This window comes from Mus caroli, unplaced genomic scaffold (genome assembly GCF_978045245.1).
Source record: "Mus caroli unplaced genomic scaffold, Mus_caroli_1 scaffold_16, whole genome shotgun sequence".
NCBI lineage: Eukaryota > Metazoa > Chordata > Mammalia > Rodentia > Muridae > Mus > Mus caroli.
Genome location: NW_028227271.1, coordinates 1,027,674 through 1,046,321, shown reverse-complemented (window position 1 = coordinate 1,046,321; position 18,648 = coordinate 1,027,674). Strand labels below are relative to the sequence as shown.

At 49.1% G+C, this 18,648-nt stretch overlaps 1 long non-coding RNA gene across 1 annotated transcript; it reads right to left on the bottom strand.

Moving 5' to 3' along the window:
* Positions 1-9,124: 9,124 nt before the first annotated feature.
* On the bottom strand, positions 9,125-16,059 carry LOC110311086 (uncharacterized). The gene is made up of 4 exons (XR_002379908.2): positions 15,921-16,059; positions 13,330-13,435; positions 12,487-12,578; positions 9,125-9,246 (listed from the first exon to the last, which is right to left on the bottom strand). It is a non-coding gene; the product is annotated as an uncharacterized LOC110311086 (long non-coding RNA).
* Between the last annotated feature and the right edge of the window lie 2,589 nt (positions 16,060-18,648).

Genomic DNA, 18,648 nt, shown 5'->3' with positions numbered 1-18,648 from the left:
AAGAAGGGAGTCTGGCTCAAGTCCAGAGGTGGCTCCCCAGGGAGTCCTCGGAACGGGCAGCCTGACGTCGCTCCATCCGTCCCGCCTGACGGATGGGTCTGCCGCTCAGGAGCAAGCTGTTGGGCCAGGCCGCTGCCAAGGCCAAACAGAGGCGCTTCTGTGTGCGCTGCTCCGCACGCGGCGAGTGGGGCGGGAGGGGAAGCTGAGAAGGTGATGGGGAAAGCAGACGTCCGGGAACTGCTGTCGCGGGAGGTTGTGGGGGACGGGTCGCAGGAAGCTCCTGCTCCCCTAACCCCAGCCTCAGAGTGTCAACCGCGGGAGTCGGCGGAGACGCTCGTGGGATGGCTGGGGGCTGCTGGCGGGGGCAGACAGGCAGAAGATGGAGGCCTGGAAGAAGATCGCGATGGCCCTCTGAGTGGTGACAACCGTCCGAACTTCCCACCTTGCGCGTCCACTGCGCGATCCTCCTCACCCCCAGTCACCTTGGCCTCCCTGTCCACCAGTCGCCCCTGTGACCCCGCTCAGGACTTAAGTCCGAGAAGCTGCGCGATCGGTCCCTGGCCCGGCTCCGACCCCTCCCGGCAGCTGCCTCCCCCTCAGCGTTAATTAAAACTTGCGAGATGGAGAGGCTGGCGCGGGCGGCTCCGCTTTATTTGCAGCATCTTTCATGCTGCTGACGATCGTAAAGGGCTTTAATATTGAAATATGGGCCATTTTCCCAGCTCCAGCCCTCGCCGCGCGCTCCCCTCACCCCCACACCCAGCCACCCCGCGCTTGATGAAAGAGCCCCTGCAAATCCATTAAGAAGAGATAATTGAAAACTCCGGGGTAATATTTAAGGCCTCGCGCCTGGCGGGGCGGAGGGCCCCCTGCGCCCGCAGTGCCCGGCAGTGCCCGCCCTCGCCCTTGCCAGGCCTCGAATTCTTACTCCTAGCAGCTCTCTGTGGAAGGCGCCTGGGGACTCCCCAAGACAAGTGACAAAGATAGCCCAGAAGTAGGGGCGGCCAGTTGTGTCTACATCATGAATCAGATAAGGTGCACCTGCCTTGCTTAAAAGCCCCAATTCCTTTCTTGGCCACAGTGGTCCTCTGCTCTGAATGGCTGGGAAGCTATTGACACCCCTTCAGATCAGGCTGATGCTGGCCAAAATGAGGGTCCCCGAATGGATGGGTGGGGGATTTCTCTGTTATCTTCCAGAAAAATTCTTGTCACCTCTGTGGTAGGCACTATAACAGGTACTGAACGGTGAGCCCGTGAGGTTATGATATTGCTCCCTCATGTCTGCTTTTGTACATGTTTAACCTTTCACAGCAGGTTTGTAGAAAACAGCCCTGCATATCTTCCTCTGTATAGCTCCCTTTCCAATAATGCAGGCCACCTGTGATCCTATGTAATACTGTCCCTGAGCACGCGGTGTTGGCATTGTTTATAGAGACTGCCCTCCTACATGGTTGTGGCATCTTGGGAACAGGGATCAAGTCTAATTTCCCTCTTTCACCCCAGCTCCTGGCCCATCGCCAGGCACAGAACATGTGCTCAGGAAACGTCAATGATTTGGCTGCTGTCCACATCCCCTGAGAACTCCAGGGTTTCAACACTGGGCTGTGGTACTTGGGGGAAGGGTGAGTCAGAGCAAGAAGAGGAGTATCTGGAGGCCAGTCTAGCCATGACTGGCTTCAAGCTGTTTTGAAGATGGGAGAGGCATGAAGGTTCTGTTCAAGACTGGAGTTTAGGAATCCATTCATTTGTCTCCTCTATCTGGGTCCTTTGCGGGTGTTTCTCCACTATATTTGACTTGCCTTCCAATTGGTCAGAACCAATCTCTCCAATCTCTCTCTCTCTGTGTCATTTCTGTCTCTGTCCTCTTCCTCTTCCTCTCTCTCTCTCTCTCTCTCTCTCTCTCTCTCTCCCTCCCTCTCTCTCTCTCTCTCCCTCTCCCTCCCTCCCTCCCTTCCTCCTTCCTTCCCTCTCTCCCTCCCTGTGTATACATGCATATATAAATATGTATACCATATGTGTATTATTGTGTGGAAAGGAAGGAAGAGAGAAATGGTTTTTTTTTTTTTTTTTTGAGACACAACCCTGCAGAACACATGACTGGGCCAAACCTTCCCACTAGTGCCCAGCTGCCCAAGCAAAATCTTTCCTAATCACCTTTGTGCTCCTCGATTCCTAACACCTGACCAGAGGTGGTCCTCACCAATGAAATCACAGAGGGCTAGAATGTTCTGTCTGAGCGGCTAGGCATGGTGACAGTGAGTTACTCCCACATCTCCGTCTCTAGCCCAGTGGTATTCCAGGTATCCACCACCAACATGCAGGAGACTGAGATGGTGTCACAGGGCCCATCAACAGGTCAAGAAAATTAGACTCCCAAGCTAGGGGCCTGTTAACGAGTTCTGATTCCCCTTTCCTTTGGGGAACATTGTTCCACTGTTGCACAAATCACTTTCCCCTGGCCAAATACACAGCAATGACATCTGTTTCCCTGACACTCAGGTCCTATCCAGTGACCATTTGCTTTTGGAGGTCTTTCTCCTCCTAGGTTTTTCCTCCCATCCAGGGTGGTGGTGCTCTTTGCCCAAATGCAGGGTAGAGACTGCCCTGATAAGCTGGGCCTGGCCTCCTGAATAGCCTGTGCCTATTAATGGCCACTGAATCTCAGCCATAAATCCCCAAGTCTCGGCTCATAACCATTAGCCAACAAGTGGGCTCATCAGGACTCCTTTATGAAACTGGGTCAGATGAATGGATTATATGAAGTCAGGAATAGAGCTCTCCTGCCTTCCCCACTACAGAGGTGTCCCCAGCATCCAGGGGAGGTTGGATAATTTTCTCTTACAGCTGCAGGCAGAGGTGGGATACAAAAGGGTGCCCAGTAGTCCACACCCATGGAATAAAAGGATCATGGATATGGACAGCCTTAGACAGCCCACAGCCTTAGGGTTGAAGACACATCCATGTGCACATATGTACACTCACATGCACCCAGTCACACAGTCATGGATACCCATACATACTGCAAGATTTATTCTAGTCAATAGGCTTTAGAACCACCATGAAAGTAAACTTAGGAGCATGTCTGTGATAGGTTTTCCAGGTTAGTAGTTGAAATGGGAAGACCTAAGTGTGGGTGGCACCATTCCATAGCCTGGAGGTCTTGGATTGAATAAAATGGGGAAAGCCAGCTGAGTTCATCACTCTCTGCTTCCTGGCTACAGATGCAATGGGACCAGATGCTTCAACTGCTTCAACTGTGCTTCTCTGCCATAGTGGATTGTACCTTCAAACTGTGAGCCAAAATAAACTCTTTCTTCCTTTAAGTGGCTTTTGTCAGATACTTTGTTACAGCAATGAGAAACATATCTAATACACTTACTTACCCATGCACAGCACAGAGACACATATAAATGCATGTGTACCCCTTAGACCCCATCTCTGGTTTAAATCCAAAGCTTTACCCCTGGCCATCCCAAGTATCCAACATCTTTGTCCCACCCTTAAGGTATGTGATCTAGGTCAATGCTCTTTACTCTGAGTGTGCAGACAGCCACCTGGAGTCCATTTTAGAGACAGGCTCATTCAGTAGCTCTAGAGTGGTGTTTGGAGTTGTCTTAAAATAGTATCCAGGAAAGGCCAGAGCTGCTGAGATTGTAGGCAGTGACCTCAGCATTGAAGGGTATGAATTTTCAGAACTTGGAAGAGATGTAGTGTGAGGTTTGGGAAAGCAGCACCCAGACTGTCAGCCAAGGAACTTGACTGCACAGCAGGTGGCTGGGATATTTCAGGAATGTTATACTCCAGTCTTTCTGGGTGGGGCTCCTTCTCATTCTAAAAGTTTGACCCCAGCTGGGGATGGTGAGGCATATCTGTAATCCCCTTACTCCTGCAACTGAAGTAGAAGGATTGTGAGAGCCCATCTCTGAGCCCAAACAGCACTTGCTCTGAGGTTTCTCCGGCACCCAGCTTAGTGGTTCTTCACCCCTCCATTCTGTGATTGCCTTAGCTCTCTGACTAATGGGTGCCACAGCTGTCTGTGCCTTGCCTTTTCATGCTCATTCCTTTTGAGGGATGGGAAAGTTCATGGGTCTGGGTAGCCAATTGGCCCCATTGGTGCTAGGATCATGTGATGGGGTGAGGAAAAGATCCTAGACAGAGAGGTCCTGAGGGTGGCAGCTAGTGCAGTCAGAGCTTGCCAACTCTGATATGCAAGGGCAGGTTCACCCCCTGACCCACACAGGAAGAGTTTCTGGGATGCATCCTATCCCCTGCTTAACAAATTCCTCCTGAGCTTCAGTTATATTTTGGCAATGTGCTGGGTACTAGGTTCATAGTCACTCCTGGTCTGAAGGAGCTTTTAGTTACACAGGAGGCATTGATGCAAGGTTAGTTTGTGGTGTGCTGTGATGGGTGGTGAAGGTTTCCAGAGAATGATATGCATCATACCCTAGTGGGCAGGGTCCTTTCTCATCAGCCCTCAGAATGCCCAACTTGCCTCCTGGACATCCCTGCATTCCCCTCCTCTAGCCCTTTAAGAGGAATGCCAATTCTCAGAGCAGAGGAGGTTCTGGGCACACAGCCCGAGCTTGCCAAGGTGTGTGTGTGTGTGTGTAGAGCTATAAATCAATGCTGGCATGCCTTTGGCAGGGGGCTGTCCTCTGTGCTGCCCAGATGGCGGGCAGGCCTGGGGCTCTAGGGGCAGCCAGGCACTCAGAAGAAGGAGGGAGGAAAGCACGGTGGAGGAAACACAGCTGGCTCTTGCATCTCCAATCACAGATGCACACCTCTATCTATGAGTCTTGGGGCAGGCAGTGTGCCAAGGCTCTTTCCCTCCAGTTGTAGGAACCTAGGTTGGCATGGTCTTTTGAGGTCATTGACCCTGCCCTTGCCCTTACCAGCAATCCAGGCCTCACAGACGTCCCTGGGTCCAAAGGTGATCAAAGGGCACTTGGGGTCCATCAGTTTGTGTATCCAACTGAGATGTACAGCTTGTGGCCCAACTCTCTTCTCCCTTGCTGTAGCTTAAGTATGTTCTTCCCACTCTGGGAAGAACCTTAGCTCCACATTTGGAGGTTCTTAAGGATGTGGTGCCCCATATGTTCACTGTCAGCCTCCCAAGAAAGCAGGGTACAACTGAGGAGAGAGAGTGGAGCACTCACTGCCTTTTGGGGGGTTGTCTTCTTTAGCCTCCCTCACAGGTGCTACAACAGAGGGAACATCTGTCACCCCAACCTGGGCAGTAGTAACAATCCCAGCACCCCAGCCCATACTGGGCTCAGTGGGCTTGTGTGAACCAGAAAGGCAGCCTTGCTCTGCCTGTCTGGGCATGGCATGAACGAAGTCTGCAGACACCCACAAAGAAGCCAGCAACTGGGTGCCCTTGCACCTGCTCCCAAAAAAGCCAGCCAAGCAGCCAAGCATGCTTGGGGAGCAGCGAGACACTTCCAAGCCAGAGGACAAGAGAGTCCCCACATGTCCTTGTCCTCAACTGCTCCCATGAAACACTGCAATTCACGGGTCTCAGAGACCCAGCCTCACATACTTTTTGTATGAAGGAGTAAACAGTGGAGAGCCCAACCTGTCTGGCATGGAGCACAGAGATGGTGTGAGGGGAGCAGGGGGGACTTCTGGGACTCTTCATTATGGAATCCTGTTTTGGCCTATTCTGAAGAGTATCTCCTGAAGTTTGAACTCCTGCCTCATCTCAGTTGGTTCTCTTGGCTAGCTCTTCACTCTCCTGGGATGGCTGATTTGACTGCCAGAGTCATTTGCTGGCTCTAATTTGTGTCTAAATGTAAGTTTCCACAGGCAGGGGCCTGGTGTGCTATTCCAGTATGCCTGCCTGCAGCTTGGAAAAGCTGAGGGCCTGTGGGAACCTTTTGTACTCATGCTAGATCCAGGATGACCCCTTGGGCCTAGTCCCAACAAGCATGTCTATCCTTGTGATAGTGTCTAAAATGGCACACTTATGGGATACCTACCCACAGGGGATCCCTCATTTTCAGGATCTGGGGTGACTTTCCTGGTCTCAGAATCCTGGGACTACCTCTTGAGAAGTAGGAGACAAGAGTAACATGAGGCTACATTTCAAATACTGGGGTTGGTTGGTTGGATGGATGGATGGATGGATGGTTGGTTTGGTTTGGTTTTTCAAGACAGGGTTTCTCTGTGTAGTCCTAGCTGTCCTGGAACCCACTCTGTAGACCAGGCTGACCTCAAACTCACAGAGATCCATCTGGCTTTATCTCCCAAGTTCTGGGGTTAAAGGTGTGCACTACCACCACCAGCTAAAATATTATCCTTAACATTTACTTATTTTGTATGTGTATATGTATGAAAGTGTTCAGTAGTCAGTGAATGAATTCCAGGGTTGGTTTCCTCCTACAGCTGTGTGGGTTCCTGGAACAGAACTTGGAACCTTAGCCAAGGACAATTAGGCTTGGCAGCAAGTTTATTTCTTTATCCACTAAGTCACTAGATTTATTTGTTTTCCTTTTGAATATGTATATATATATATATATATATATATATATATATATATATATGTGTGTGTGTGTGTGTGTGTGTGTGTGTGTGTGTGTATGCATATATGTGCACCACATGCATGCCTAGGGCCCACAGATGTCAAGAGGGTGTTGGATCCCCTAGAACTGGGATGGCTGTGAGTTTGTATAGATAGAGGCCAATCCCCAGCCTCATACAATAGCAAAAATGGCCCCCTCTCCTGCTCCACTGAAAATTTATTTCTTAATTGTTATTTATGTGTACATGTGTGTCTGTGTGTATGCATGTGCATGTGTGTGCAGTTGCCCTCAAAGGCCAGAAGGGGGTGCTAGACCCTGAAGTTGGAGTCACCGATGTTCAGGAGCCATGAAATGTGGATGCTAATGTGGATGCCCAGTCCTCTAGGAGGTTAGAAACTGCTCTTCACTGCTAAGCCACCTCTTCTTGTCTAAAAGTCCCTGAGGCGCTGACCCTTCTGTGTGCCAGTGCCTTTCCATCTTCAAAATGAGGGTAAGGGGTCAGAGGGAATATTAGTTAGATGCACATCAGAGTAATCACCAGAGCACAGGTCCTGGGCAGCTACTGGTTCCTCCTGTGGTCTAACCACAAGCCTTCCTGATATATTTCTTCCTGTTTGCTTTTAAAGGAACTAGCAGCAATCACTCTTCATTACTTAATGGAAATTATTAGAAGAAAGTTGGACACATTCATTCATCCAAATCCCAGCTCTTTCTCTCAGGGATCTTGGAGAAGGGTAGTAAGACTGGGTTGGGCCTAGACAGTCCTGTCTCCTCCCTATCTGTGCCCAGGCAAGCTCCTCAGGTTCCAACATGAAACAAAGACTAATATGTCTGAAGAACTGAAAATCAGAATTCTTACTCTAGTCATGGGCTGGGAATACGACCCAGCTGGTAGAGTGCTTGCCAGCACGCTCAAAGCCTTGGGTTCAATCTCCAGCACTGCATAAACCATGGATGGTGGTAGCACCAGCATGTTTAAGCAATTAGGAGCTGAAGGCTAGATGACTTAGGGGTTCAAGGTCAAGACCTCTAGAACCTACGTTCCCAGCAATTGCCGCCTTAGATGTGCCCAAAGTTGCTCAGTGGCTGGCCACACAGCCAGCTTTCTCCACAGTGGGCCATGCTGTTCTGCAGCCATATGCACTCAGACGTGCAGTGACTCATCCACTCTTCTTGACAGTCAGGGGAGACAGCAAGCTGCTCCACTGCTCTGCAGCTTCCCCGTGTGCTCTTTCTCCTGAGAAATCTTGATCTGCACAAGCAGCTGAGCTACTCCTGGCTGGAGCCTCTGCCAAGAGCCGAAGAGAGGATGGCGGTGCCAAGGAAACAGCTGAAGGATCATCGCCCTGGGAGCCACAGCTCTGCTTGATTTTTCCAATGGGCCATAAAGACGAAGAAAGGCGGGGGGCGGGGGGGGGGGGGAGGAGGGCCTGCCAGACAAACGACAGCTCCCAAATGCTATGGCTGCGCCAGGAACACCTGGGGAAGCAATTCCTCACAGACTCAAGGCCAGGCTCTGGGTGCACTGTTTGCCTGCTTGGTGGCTCTATGACCTTGGGTAAGATACTGGATATCTGTGCCTCAGTTTCTCCATTTTAAACTTGTGAATACTAATGATAGCTACTCCATGTGGGTATAGGACAGAGACAACTTAATAGTTACAAAACATTTGGCAAGCTGGGCATGGCGATGCACACCTGTAATTCCAGCACTTGAGAGGTGGGGGCAGGAGGATGAGGAACTCAAGGCAAGCCTCAGTTACGCAGTGATCTTGCGGCTAGCCTGTGCTACATGAGACTCCATTGAAAAGGAAAACTTTGAAGGACCTAGGGTTCCTGGCAAGCCCTGCATAAAATGTCATCGTGCAAAATTAAGCAGGATATATATAGGCTGTAGTCTTATAAGCCTCTTTGTATGAACTGCCTAGCTTTGCCTCTCTTTTATGTTTTCTATGAGGAATGAAGTCATACAAACAAAAATAACACCATGTTCAAGCTTGCTGCGTGTCATCCGGATCACGAAGGAAGTCCAGTTGAGCAGGCGCCAAGGAACGCTGGAGCAGTCACTTGTCGACATGGAGGTTATCTGTCCTGCTGTGTCCTTCTCCTGGTTCCACAGCAGCACTCTGGCTCACTGGAGTCTTCACTGATCAAGTCCAGCCCTCTTCTAATCCCTCTCATAAAAATGGGCAGCCCAGCAAGCAAGTGCTAGAACAAAGTCCTGAAAAGATAAACTGGTCCCTCCATCCTTTCCCTGTGATAGGAGTAGCCACTACACAGTGAAGAAGGAGTGCAGCCTACCTGCTCTGGGTGGGAGGAGAGAGGCTACTGATGGGCAACATGGGGCTGTGGCTAAGTTGTTACTTAACTTTAAAATGAGCGTAATTAGGGCTGTTGAGATGACTCAGCTGGTAAAGGCACTTACTGCCGAGTCTAACAACCTGAGTGTGATCTCTGGAGCCCATACAGTGAGTGGAAGGGGAGAAATTACTCCTGCAAGTTGTCCTCAGACCTCCACACCTCTGAGCACGTGCACACACACAAACACACACAGTAGGTAAACAATAGAGAGAAATTAAAATGAGTTTTATTATACTTGCTCAGGAGGTGAAAAGCATGTTGGCGATATGGCTCAGTCGGTAGAATAGTGTGCAAGAAGCCTTGGGTTTTATTTCCAGCACCAAGTAAATCAAGTGTCTCCGCACACACCTGTGATCCCAGCACTTGGGATTAGAAACAGGAGGATCAAAAGCTCAAGGTTATTCTCGGTCACATTGTGAAAATTCCAGGCCAGCCTGGGCTATGTGAAACTTTGCCAGAGAGAGAGAGAGAGAGAGAGAGAGAGAGAGAGGGAGGGAGAGGGAGAGGGAGAGGGAGAGGGAGAGGGAGAGGGAGAGGGAGAGGGAGAGGGAGAGGGAGAGGGAGAGGGAGAGGGAGAGGGAGAGGGAGAGGGAGAGGGAGAGGGAGAGGGAGAGGGAGAGGGAGAGGGAGAGGGAGAGGGAGAGGGAGAGGGAGAGGGAGAGGGAGAGGGAGAGGGAGAGGGAGAGGGAGAGGGAGAGGGAGAGGGAGAGGGAGAGGGAGAGGGAGAGGGAGAGGGAGAGGGAGAGGGAGAGAGATGAAAACCAATCAGACATATAAACGCCGGTCCAATAAATAGCAGCTATTATAGAGGTAGCATTTTGTGCTTTCTTCACCTACCTTTGTGGGGAAAATGCTGATTTCCAGACTAGGAAAGGGGTAGTAATAGATAGAGATTTATAACTGATCTTCTCCACAGTTTATTTCCAGAGTATGGAATCATCCCTCATCCACTCATTCAACAAATGCAACCTGGCACTATTTGGACTTCTTGTATGCATCCTGCTGGTCCCACTGGTATGTTAGGATTGATGCAGGTAGGGCAGTTTCTGGTGTCAGCAGAAGAACGAGTAAACTGAGAGAAGTGAGGTGGGGACATGGGAAGGAGACTTGGACTCTGAAGCAGATACACCCTCAACGACTTGACTTTCCCTTGGCCCAAGGGTTTCCATTTACCAGTAGCACACATAGAGGATTACATGGGGCCATCCTTGGGGAAGTATTCCTGTTTATCCACTCAGACTCTGAAGCTGCAGGAGAGGGGTCTGAGGACAGCAAGGGGACAAATAGAGAGCTGCTGGATAAAAAAGTCAATGGCCATCCTCAGCAATGTAACCAGGGGGAGAAGCACCAAGACCAGGTGCAAAAGCCTGGCTTCCATGGACACTGGAGGTTCCCACACATAAGTCAGGCCTGTTCCTGGCTGCAGAGTTCACTCTAGATGATTCAAACTGTCTAGAGACATAGAAAATCATAGTGTCTGGACATGGGAACAACCTAAATGCCCATGTACTGATGAACACATACCCGGAAGGTGGTCTGTCTACCGTTGAAGTAACTCATCCATGAGAAGGAACGAGAATGGATGCGTGCTTTGACACAGCAATGCATAAGAACCAAGGAAAAGGAGCCAATCACAGAAGGCCACCTACTGCATGAAGCCATTCCTAGGCCATCCTGAATAGGTAGAGGGCAGCTTGTTGGCTGCTCAGTTAGAAGGGTTATTGAGGATAAGGATTTGGTCACCTGTGGGCAGGTGGCTGCTCTCTGAGGGCTCAGAATACTCTTAAATAGATTGTGCCGACAGTTGCACATGTCCATTAAGATTCTAAAGCCACGAATGATCCATTCCAAGTAGGGTTGTGCTCCTTGTGAGTTACAACTTAGGAAAGTTGTTTTGAAAAAGAGCATCAGGGGAAGGGGGCCTCTCAGATGAAGCAGAAAGGCTGAGGTCAGAAACAAAGGCCAGGCAGTTCTATCCTGGCTGCCCCCAAACTCCCAACCTGCATCTCCCACAGCTAGTGTTGCAGTAGTCCCCAAGCCATGACTGGGGAAGATAAATTGACCCCTCAAGATCTGGGGCTGGGTCCCTTCTTCCCTGACAGCTCCCTTTCTGTGTTTTTTCTGGCATGAGAAACACACTGTCTTCTTGTATAAATAGGGGGATTTATGGCAATTTCCCTTTCTCCTTCCTGGTGGGCTAAGAGGTGGGGCTTAGGGGAAGAAAGGGCCCCAGTTCCATATAGAAATGTGCAGAGACTAGAGAGGGGCTGAAGGGTGCCTTTTCCTGCTTTGGCTCTGACCCCAGCATGCCTTCCCTAGCATCTGGTGACAAGGATAGTGGAGGAAAGGTACACACCACCCCTGCTCAGGGCAGATAGCCAACAGAAGGAACCTGAGAATCCAAATTCAGTCTGACCTCCCAAGAGCTGGTGAAGGAAAACCACATGCACAGCCCTCATTCTAGATGACCCAGGCTATCCAGAGACACAGAGAGAATCGTATCTATTGGAGGTTTTTGGCCAGTTGCAATGCCTGGCTCTTCTGTTGTTCTGAGATAGGGTGATCAACTTGTACAGCTGAAGTTGTTCCTGCTGCCTCCACCTCCTCAGTGCTTGCATTACAGGTCTGTGCCACCATATCGAGCCCCTTCTCTTCACTAAAGCCTTACATAGCATTCTACCATTTAAGGTGAGTAAACATTCTTGAGAGAAGCACTGGGACTCCCAGACCTCTCTGATTAACTGTCAAGGAACAATTTGGTAATGGGTTGCTCTCCAAAGTCCCCTCTCATTCTGACCTGAAGAGTGGATTTGGCCCAAGGTGAGGCATGCACCTAGAATCTGACATGATGGAGCACATCTTTAATCTTAGCACTTAAGAGTCAGGACAATTATGAATTCAAGGTTAACCTAGACTACATATCAATATCCCTCAAAGATCACCAGTCATGAGGGCTCACAACTCTACGTTTAGCATTTGGAAGGCCAAAGCAGAAAGAACTGATGTAAATGCAAGGTCAGCCAGGCTACACAGTGATTTGTAGGTCAGCCTGTCTGACAGAGTGAAGATTCTATCTCAAAAAAAAAAAAAAAAAAAAAAAAAAAGCAAAACCAAACTAAAAGGTGTAAGTCAGCTCAGCTACTTTCTTTAAACCTTATTCATAAGGTGGGAATTGCAACTTTCTTTAAACCTTATTTGTCAGTTGGAAATTGTAACACTTTCTCAGAGGGCTGTCAGGGCTATACAGACTTAGACATCTTAGTCTAGCCTCTGGCTCAACTAATGTCATCATTATCACCATCCCACCTTAAGTGTGACCCTTAACATGAGTTTAAGTCAGCAGGTGTACTGTGAGAAAGTGTATTAGGAAGGCTGACTGAGAAAGGTTACAATAAAAAGGTCTCAAACAGCAGCAGAGGAAACAGTGTATCTGTCACAGAAGTAACAGTACAAAAGAGCAGGCAAAGTGCAGTCAGCTCTCTTCCACTGGTTGCTTGAGGACTTGGGTTCCTCTCAACACTGTCGCTTTGCTCTTCAAGCTTCCAGCCAGACCTCATCTCAGTATCATCCATGACATGAGAAATGGGGCACAAAGAACTTACCATGCCCTCGGGCTTAGGCGACTTCACTGGGCTCTTGCTTCCATTGGCCACACCTGACCAGGTCGCTGGAAGAGGTGTTGGAATAGAAGGCCCTGCAGTGATACAAAAAGAGAATAAGACTTCTGTGACAACTGACATTCTTTACTGAGGACTCAAATCCTCACTGGATGTCCCCAGGGGAAAGCCATTAAAACCATCACCTGGAAGTGTTGCAGCACAGTCAGACTCCTGTGATTCATCCACAAACAGCAGTCCCAGAAGAGTAACTTAGCAGCTCTGTCCATAGAGCATTCCTTCATCCTTCTTCATGTAGATATGAGAACAGTTCCTGTCTCCACTGTCTGACCGCAACTCCCTCACATCGTCTTGCCCACTGCTAACCCCTCAGCGAGTAGTGATTCTTATGTACCTTTCACAATCTTATGTGCCTTGCACACAGTATGCCTTCAGTGAGTGGTGATTACTTTGGCTTGGTGCCAGCAAGAAAGTTATGCTTTATCTCCCTACTCTTAGCCGGCCTTGGCATGATTCTTCCTCTTTCTCATCAATGTATAACTTCTTCCCTATATTTTTCTATTCCTATTATCTTTAACATCCACTGGAATCCTAACCTATAGTTACCTCCTCTGGGAAATCTTCTCAGATGGAATATCAGAATACTATCTCCCACCCACTCACCCACCCGCCACTCCATCTGCTGTAGTGATCTGGCCCCATCCTCCACCTGACTTTACATGTGTACTGCCTTTCCTTTCAGGTGAATTCTTTTGCTGCCTTCTTCAGAAGTACAGCACAGGAAGACATTAAGCTATGTTTCTATAGACTAGTCATGGTGGCTCCTACCTGTAAGCCCAGCACTTGAGAAGCAGAGTCAGGAGAACCAGAAGTTCAAGGTCACCCTTTGATTGTTTCATTGCAAGTTTTAGGTCAGCTTGGGCTGCAAGAGATCCTGTCTCAAAACCCAAAAGAAAAGTCTTCATGACTACTATAGTTTAAGCATCTAACCATCTTGTATATTTATTTTTCTATAATAAAAGAAAAAAAGATTAGAACTCAACTTTCAATGTGCAGCTCCTTACATAGCTGTGAGGAGCCTTCTCAACCTGCTTATTCTCACCTTGCTCACCCAAAGGACAACATTGTCCAAAGCAGCTTTCATGTAGCATGATGAGACTTGAGTTGTTCCAGGCACTTTGCACTGAAATTCCCTTCTATGTTCCATGTCTGAGCCCAGAAGCTATTGACTCTGATACCAATAAGAAAACAGACGTTCACTGCTCAAATAATTGCTTGGAGAGCATACAGCTAATTAAAGGCAGGTCTGAGAGTCCAATCCAGCAATTACTGGATCAGAAAGTGAGGCAACATGTAGTAGTGTTACCTATGTACCCAGCATGCTGCAGAACACATCATGTGTGTTTCATGGAATCTCAGACAACCCTAAGACATATCCTTCATTTTATAATCCTTGCTTCATAGACCAAGAAACTGAAATGATAGAAAAGTCCAGGGTCCCTTGCTAGCAACTGCAGAACCCTGGCTGCTTGCCCACACTATCCCCTAAACCTTTTTGGGTCTCTCCTTTGACCCCCGTCATTCACCCTTACCCACAGCTCCTGCTTTACAGGATGATAAAGAATAAGACCCTCAGATTTCCCCCCTTCAGGCCTCCACCTTGCCTGGTCTCACAACCACAGGGAAGGTCCAACAGTGGCCAAGCTAGAAAACCAGACATAAAATCCTGCCTGCTCCCCCGCCCTGCTTCCCATCACTCATCTGGGAATCCAGGGCGAGGAAGGGAGCTAAAGTGCAGAGTGTTCATTTAATATTAACAAATTGAAATGAATTCTTTTAATGCCAATTAGCTTGGAGCAGCCCCTTATTAATAGTAATTTAGATTCATACTTGGAGGAGCCAGTGGGGGCTGGGCCACATGTGCCCAGAATGTCAATGTGACAATGGAGCTGGGACCAGAGGGAGGAGCAGCTCCTCTTCTTCTGCCCAGCACAGAGGCACAACAGACATACAGTCACCCTGGGCCATCTTCCCAGAGTGTGAGTTACTCTTGCAATCTTACTTTTGTAGCTTCAATAATTCTGAATAGATTAGAACTCTAGATTACACATTCTATCAGTTTACCTTCTTAGTAACATCTTTAAAAAGGAAGAATTAGCCAGGAGTGATGGCATACACTTTTAATCCCAGCACTTATATAGGCACAGGCAGGTGATCTCTGAGAGTTGGAGGCCAGCCTGGTCTACATAGTTGACTTTCAGGCCAGCCAGGGCTACATAGTAAAATGTTGTCTAAAAAACAAACACAAAAGGAATACCCCCACCTCTGCAGACACCAGCTTGATCAAAAGTAAAGTGAAAGTAAACACTGTATTTCTCTTCTGGGAGTTCTCCGCAGAAGATAAAAGGCCCAATAGGCAGAAATGAAACTTGCTTGCATTTTTCTAAAACTTAAGGGAAAAAAAAACCAAGAACTAAAAATTCAACTCTGTGTGCCAAAGAACAGACAAATGAAAAGAAATTCAACCTAAAATGAAAAGTTGGAGGACACTCGACCTTCCTATTTCAGCTGACTTTGGAAGCAGAGGGAGGTGTCCCCAATTGGGACAGTGTAGGAATAGGAATGTGACTTCTGAGATGGAAGAGTCTGGGGTAGAAAGGGGGCTGAGGAAAAGGGAGAAATGTGCAAGATGGTGAGGCTTAGGAAATAATAATAATAAACGCTTAGCATACAAAAGCTACAAGGTCAGGATTCTTAAATTGAAGTGAATACATAAAAATCAAAGTTTAAAAAAGTGAGGAAAATGTGTATAATATTCCACAATTTTATTCCCATAGATCCACTGGAACTTACCAAAGAGCTTGTTCACATCCCATATGGTTTCCCAAACAATAAAGTCGTTTACAAAACAAAAAGAGGGTCCAATACAAAACTAAATCCCAGTCCACCTGGAGGGGAAAAAACTGGAGATTCTAAACCGCATAAAAACTAGTAGGGGAAGAGAAAAATTTAAAATATGGAAAGTGTTTATTTGTAAATGCTGACCTGAAGAGGGGGGTGGAGAAGCGAGGTGAACTTGACATCGCTAAAGAACTAGTGAACAAAGATGTAATTCATCCCCAGGGAACAGTAAACACTCCCGGAGTAGAGTTTCCCAAGAGAAGGGAGGAAAGACTTCTGAAAGAATAAAGCATCGCCAATCCTCTGCCTCCCCCCACCCCCACCCCCCGCCCCCGCGGAAAGTACAACAAACCTAATTCCCCTCCAAATAGGATTACGCTAAGGAAAACAAGAGGATTCTTTTTCTTTCAACTAAGAGAAAAACAAAATTGGATTTCAGTTGTCTGATGGAGCAAGAAGGGAGGCTAGTCTGCAGGTGCTTGGAAAAAGTGGGTTTTGATGGGCAGGGACCAGCTTACCTGGCTGTGCTGTCGGTCAGGAGTGGAACGAAGAACACTGCTGTAAAGGAAAAGGAGGGCCCGGGGATCCGAGTTTCCCTAGACAAACAGGCTGGGCAAAAAAAACTGGGGGTGCTGTCTCCCCCTCCGCCAGCCTCCCTCCCACCGGTACCTAGGCCTAGAGAGCTACTGAAAGTTACAAATTGCTTCCATTATTAGCTCATCCCGGGCGGCCTGGTCATTGGCCAGCCCTCGAGCACGTGGTGTCTCGTACCAATAGATCGAATTTCTAGTTGCAATTCTCTGTCTGTCCCTCGGCTCTGGGTGTGTGTGTGTGTGGGGGGGGTAATAGCGCGGGGGGTGGGGTTAAGGGGACCCTCATCCTCCCTTTCCGACAAGTGAGGGTCCTGAGCGCTTCCCAGAAGGAGTCCAGGGAATGTTGTGGGCTGGGGCACACCCGCCGGGGCAGAAATTGGAGGACACCACGGACGTCGCCACAATCCTTTCTATCCTTCCTTTCAGCTGCCCGGTGTTCTCCACCCCTGCGTTAGCACTCTGTAGTCTGGGGCCGTCCTAGGGCCGTCCCGGGGACGTCCCGGGGCTAGCAACCAAGGGGGCTCTCTCGGATGCTCTGTGGATCGCCGCTTCGCCCTTACTTTGGGGACGGTCACACGCGCCCCGCTTCCCCCGGTCGCTTTAGATCAGGCGTCTGCGCCCTCCCGGGCTCCTCACCCCCACCCCCAGAGTCAAATGTGGGCCTCTCCTGGAAATCCTTTGCGAAGGGGACAAACTTTTGAGTGGACGAAAATCTATTGGAGCCTGTCCAGAGCAGGTGAGCGGGGCCTGGAGCGCAAAGCTTCAGTCTGGAAATTTGTGGCTCTGGTTCTCTCTCTCTCTTCCCCTTTCTCCACCCTGCTTTCTTTGCAGGCGAACTCTGACCCGTCTTCAGCCCTCCGAGGGATGTGGGCTGGGGGTGGGCAACCATAAGTTTTGGGCTTAGGACATCTTCTCCTTCTTGAGTTTGGGCACTAGGGTGGCAGCTGGCAGGGGTGGGAAGAGTAGGGATGCTTCTGAGACTAGGGAAGAAAAGTGAAAATTGGGGCAAAGAGACCTAGAGTCCGCAGGGGATTCTTTTCCCCAAATGCAACTTGAAGGAACTTTAAAAAGTTTTTTTTTTCCAAGTGCTTGGTGGGGAGGAAAAACAGAGTTGGGGTTTGAGGTTTTAGGTAAGGGGGTGGGGTGCGGTATTGCTGGCTCCAGGGTCTGGACTAAGTACATCCGAAGAACCTCACAATCCCAAACCTTTTCGTCCCAATAGGCCCTAGGGACCCTCGGACTTCCCCAGGAACAGATCCACAGAAAGGGAGAGGACCCCCAGAGAGTTTCTGGCTGTGCTGGGATGTAGGTGGGATAAGGTCCAGCTTTTCCTGGGATCCCTCTACTGATTTTAAGAGAGGTGCAAGATGGAACACTCACAGTGCCTTTACTATTGTTTCTAATCTAGTTTGACTCAGAGACCCATTTTTCTAGGGTGTATGCAACTTTCCCTCCCCCCTCCGGGTCTATATATAATCTACAACCTTCCTGCCTTCTCCAGTACCCCAAGGAGACCAGAGAAAGAGTCTGCTCTGGGGTCTGATTGCCCCTCCTGGAAAGATACCCTACAGGAAGAGATGAGAAGGTTTTCAAAGGGAGTTAAGATCAGAAGTCCTTCAGAGAGCTACATTGGAGCCGGACTAGAGGAGAGGGCAGAGCACAGGACGGCAGGTGGTTTAAGGGGTAGTAGGTCAGGCAGGCCATTGAAAGTGCAGTGAATGGTCACCTAACTGGTGCTCAGGGTGTACCTGCACTTGAGGTTTTTAGGTCGGGGTCCTCTGGGAACCCGAGGCTGGATGAATCAGGCTAAAGATAAATGCAAAAACTAAAAATTGCATTTGGAGCAATTTGGGGGAAGGGCAGTGGGTTACTTGGAACGAATGGTGTCTCTGGCCCTGCAGGCCACTAGGCCCCACTTAGACTGGAGCATCTGTGGGGGAGGGGACGCTTTGTCCAGGAACTGGGTTCTCCCAGACCAGGTTAGAACAGCTTCGGGGTGTGGAGTAGGGGGTTGGGGGTGGGGGTGGAGTAACTGCCTAGAATAAGTTTGCCATGGTTGGCCAAATCTGGACTTTGAGAGGAACCCTAAAGAGGTAGGCACCAAGGGAGTGGTATTCAAATAGGAGTGTGATGTGATGGCTCATGCCTGCAATCCTAGCACTCTGGGAAAAACCAAAACCAAAACCAAAGCTTTTTCAGAGAAAAGCACAGGGTCATTGGCTTCCCCCTCCCCCTTCAATTAATCTGCTCCCTTTGCTTCTGTCTCCTCACCACCCCCACCCACCCCCAATGTGGGGCCTGTCTCTCCTTTTCTCTTTGCATTCCCCTCATGCTCTTTTTCTCTTAGGATTGATGGAGCCACAAACAGTTTAGAACAGCTTTCCTAAGCCTATAGTGGGTCCCACCCACTGGGACATGTTAAGTAAGGGGACACCCAGGAATAGGGTCCCAACCTGAAGGGAATTGAGAAAGAACAGTGTGAAGGGTGGGTAGGTAGATGCTGACCAGCCTTCCTCTGGGAAAGGGCCCATTGATGCCATCTGTACACTGTAGAATAGACTTAGGAACAAAGAAAGATAGCAAGATGTGCCAGGAAAATGCAGAACAACAAAGACAAGAGACTGGGCGGGCAGGAAAAAATGTGTCTGCATGC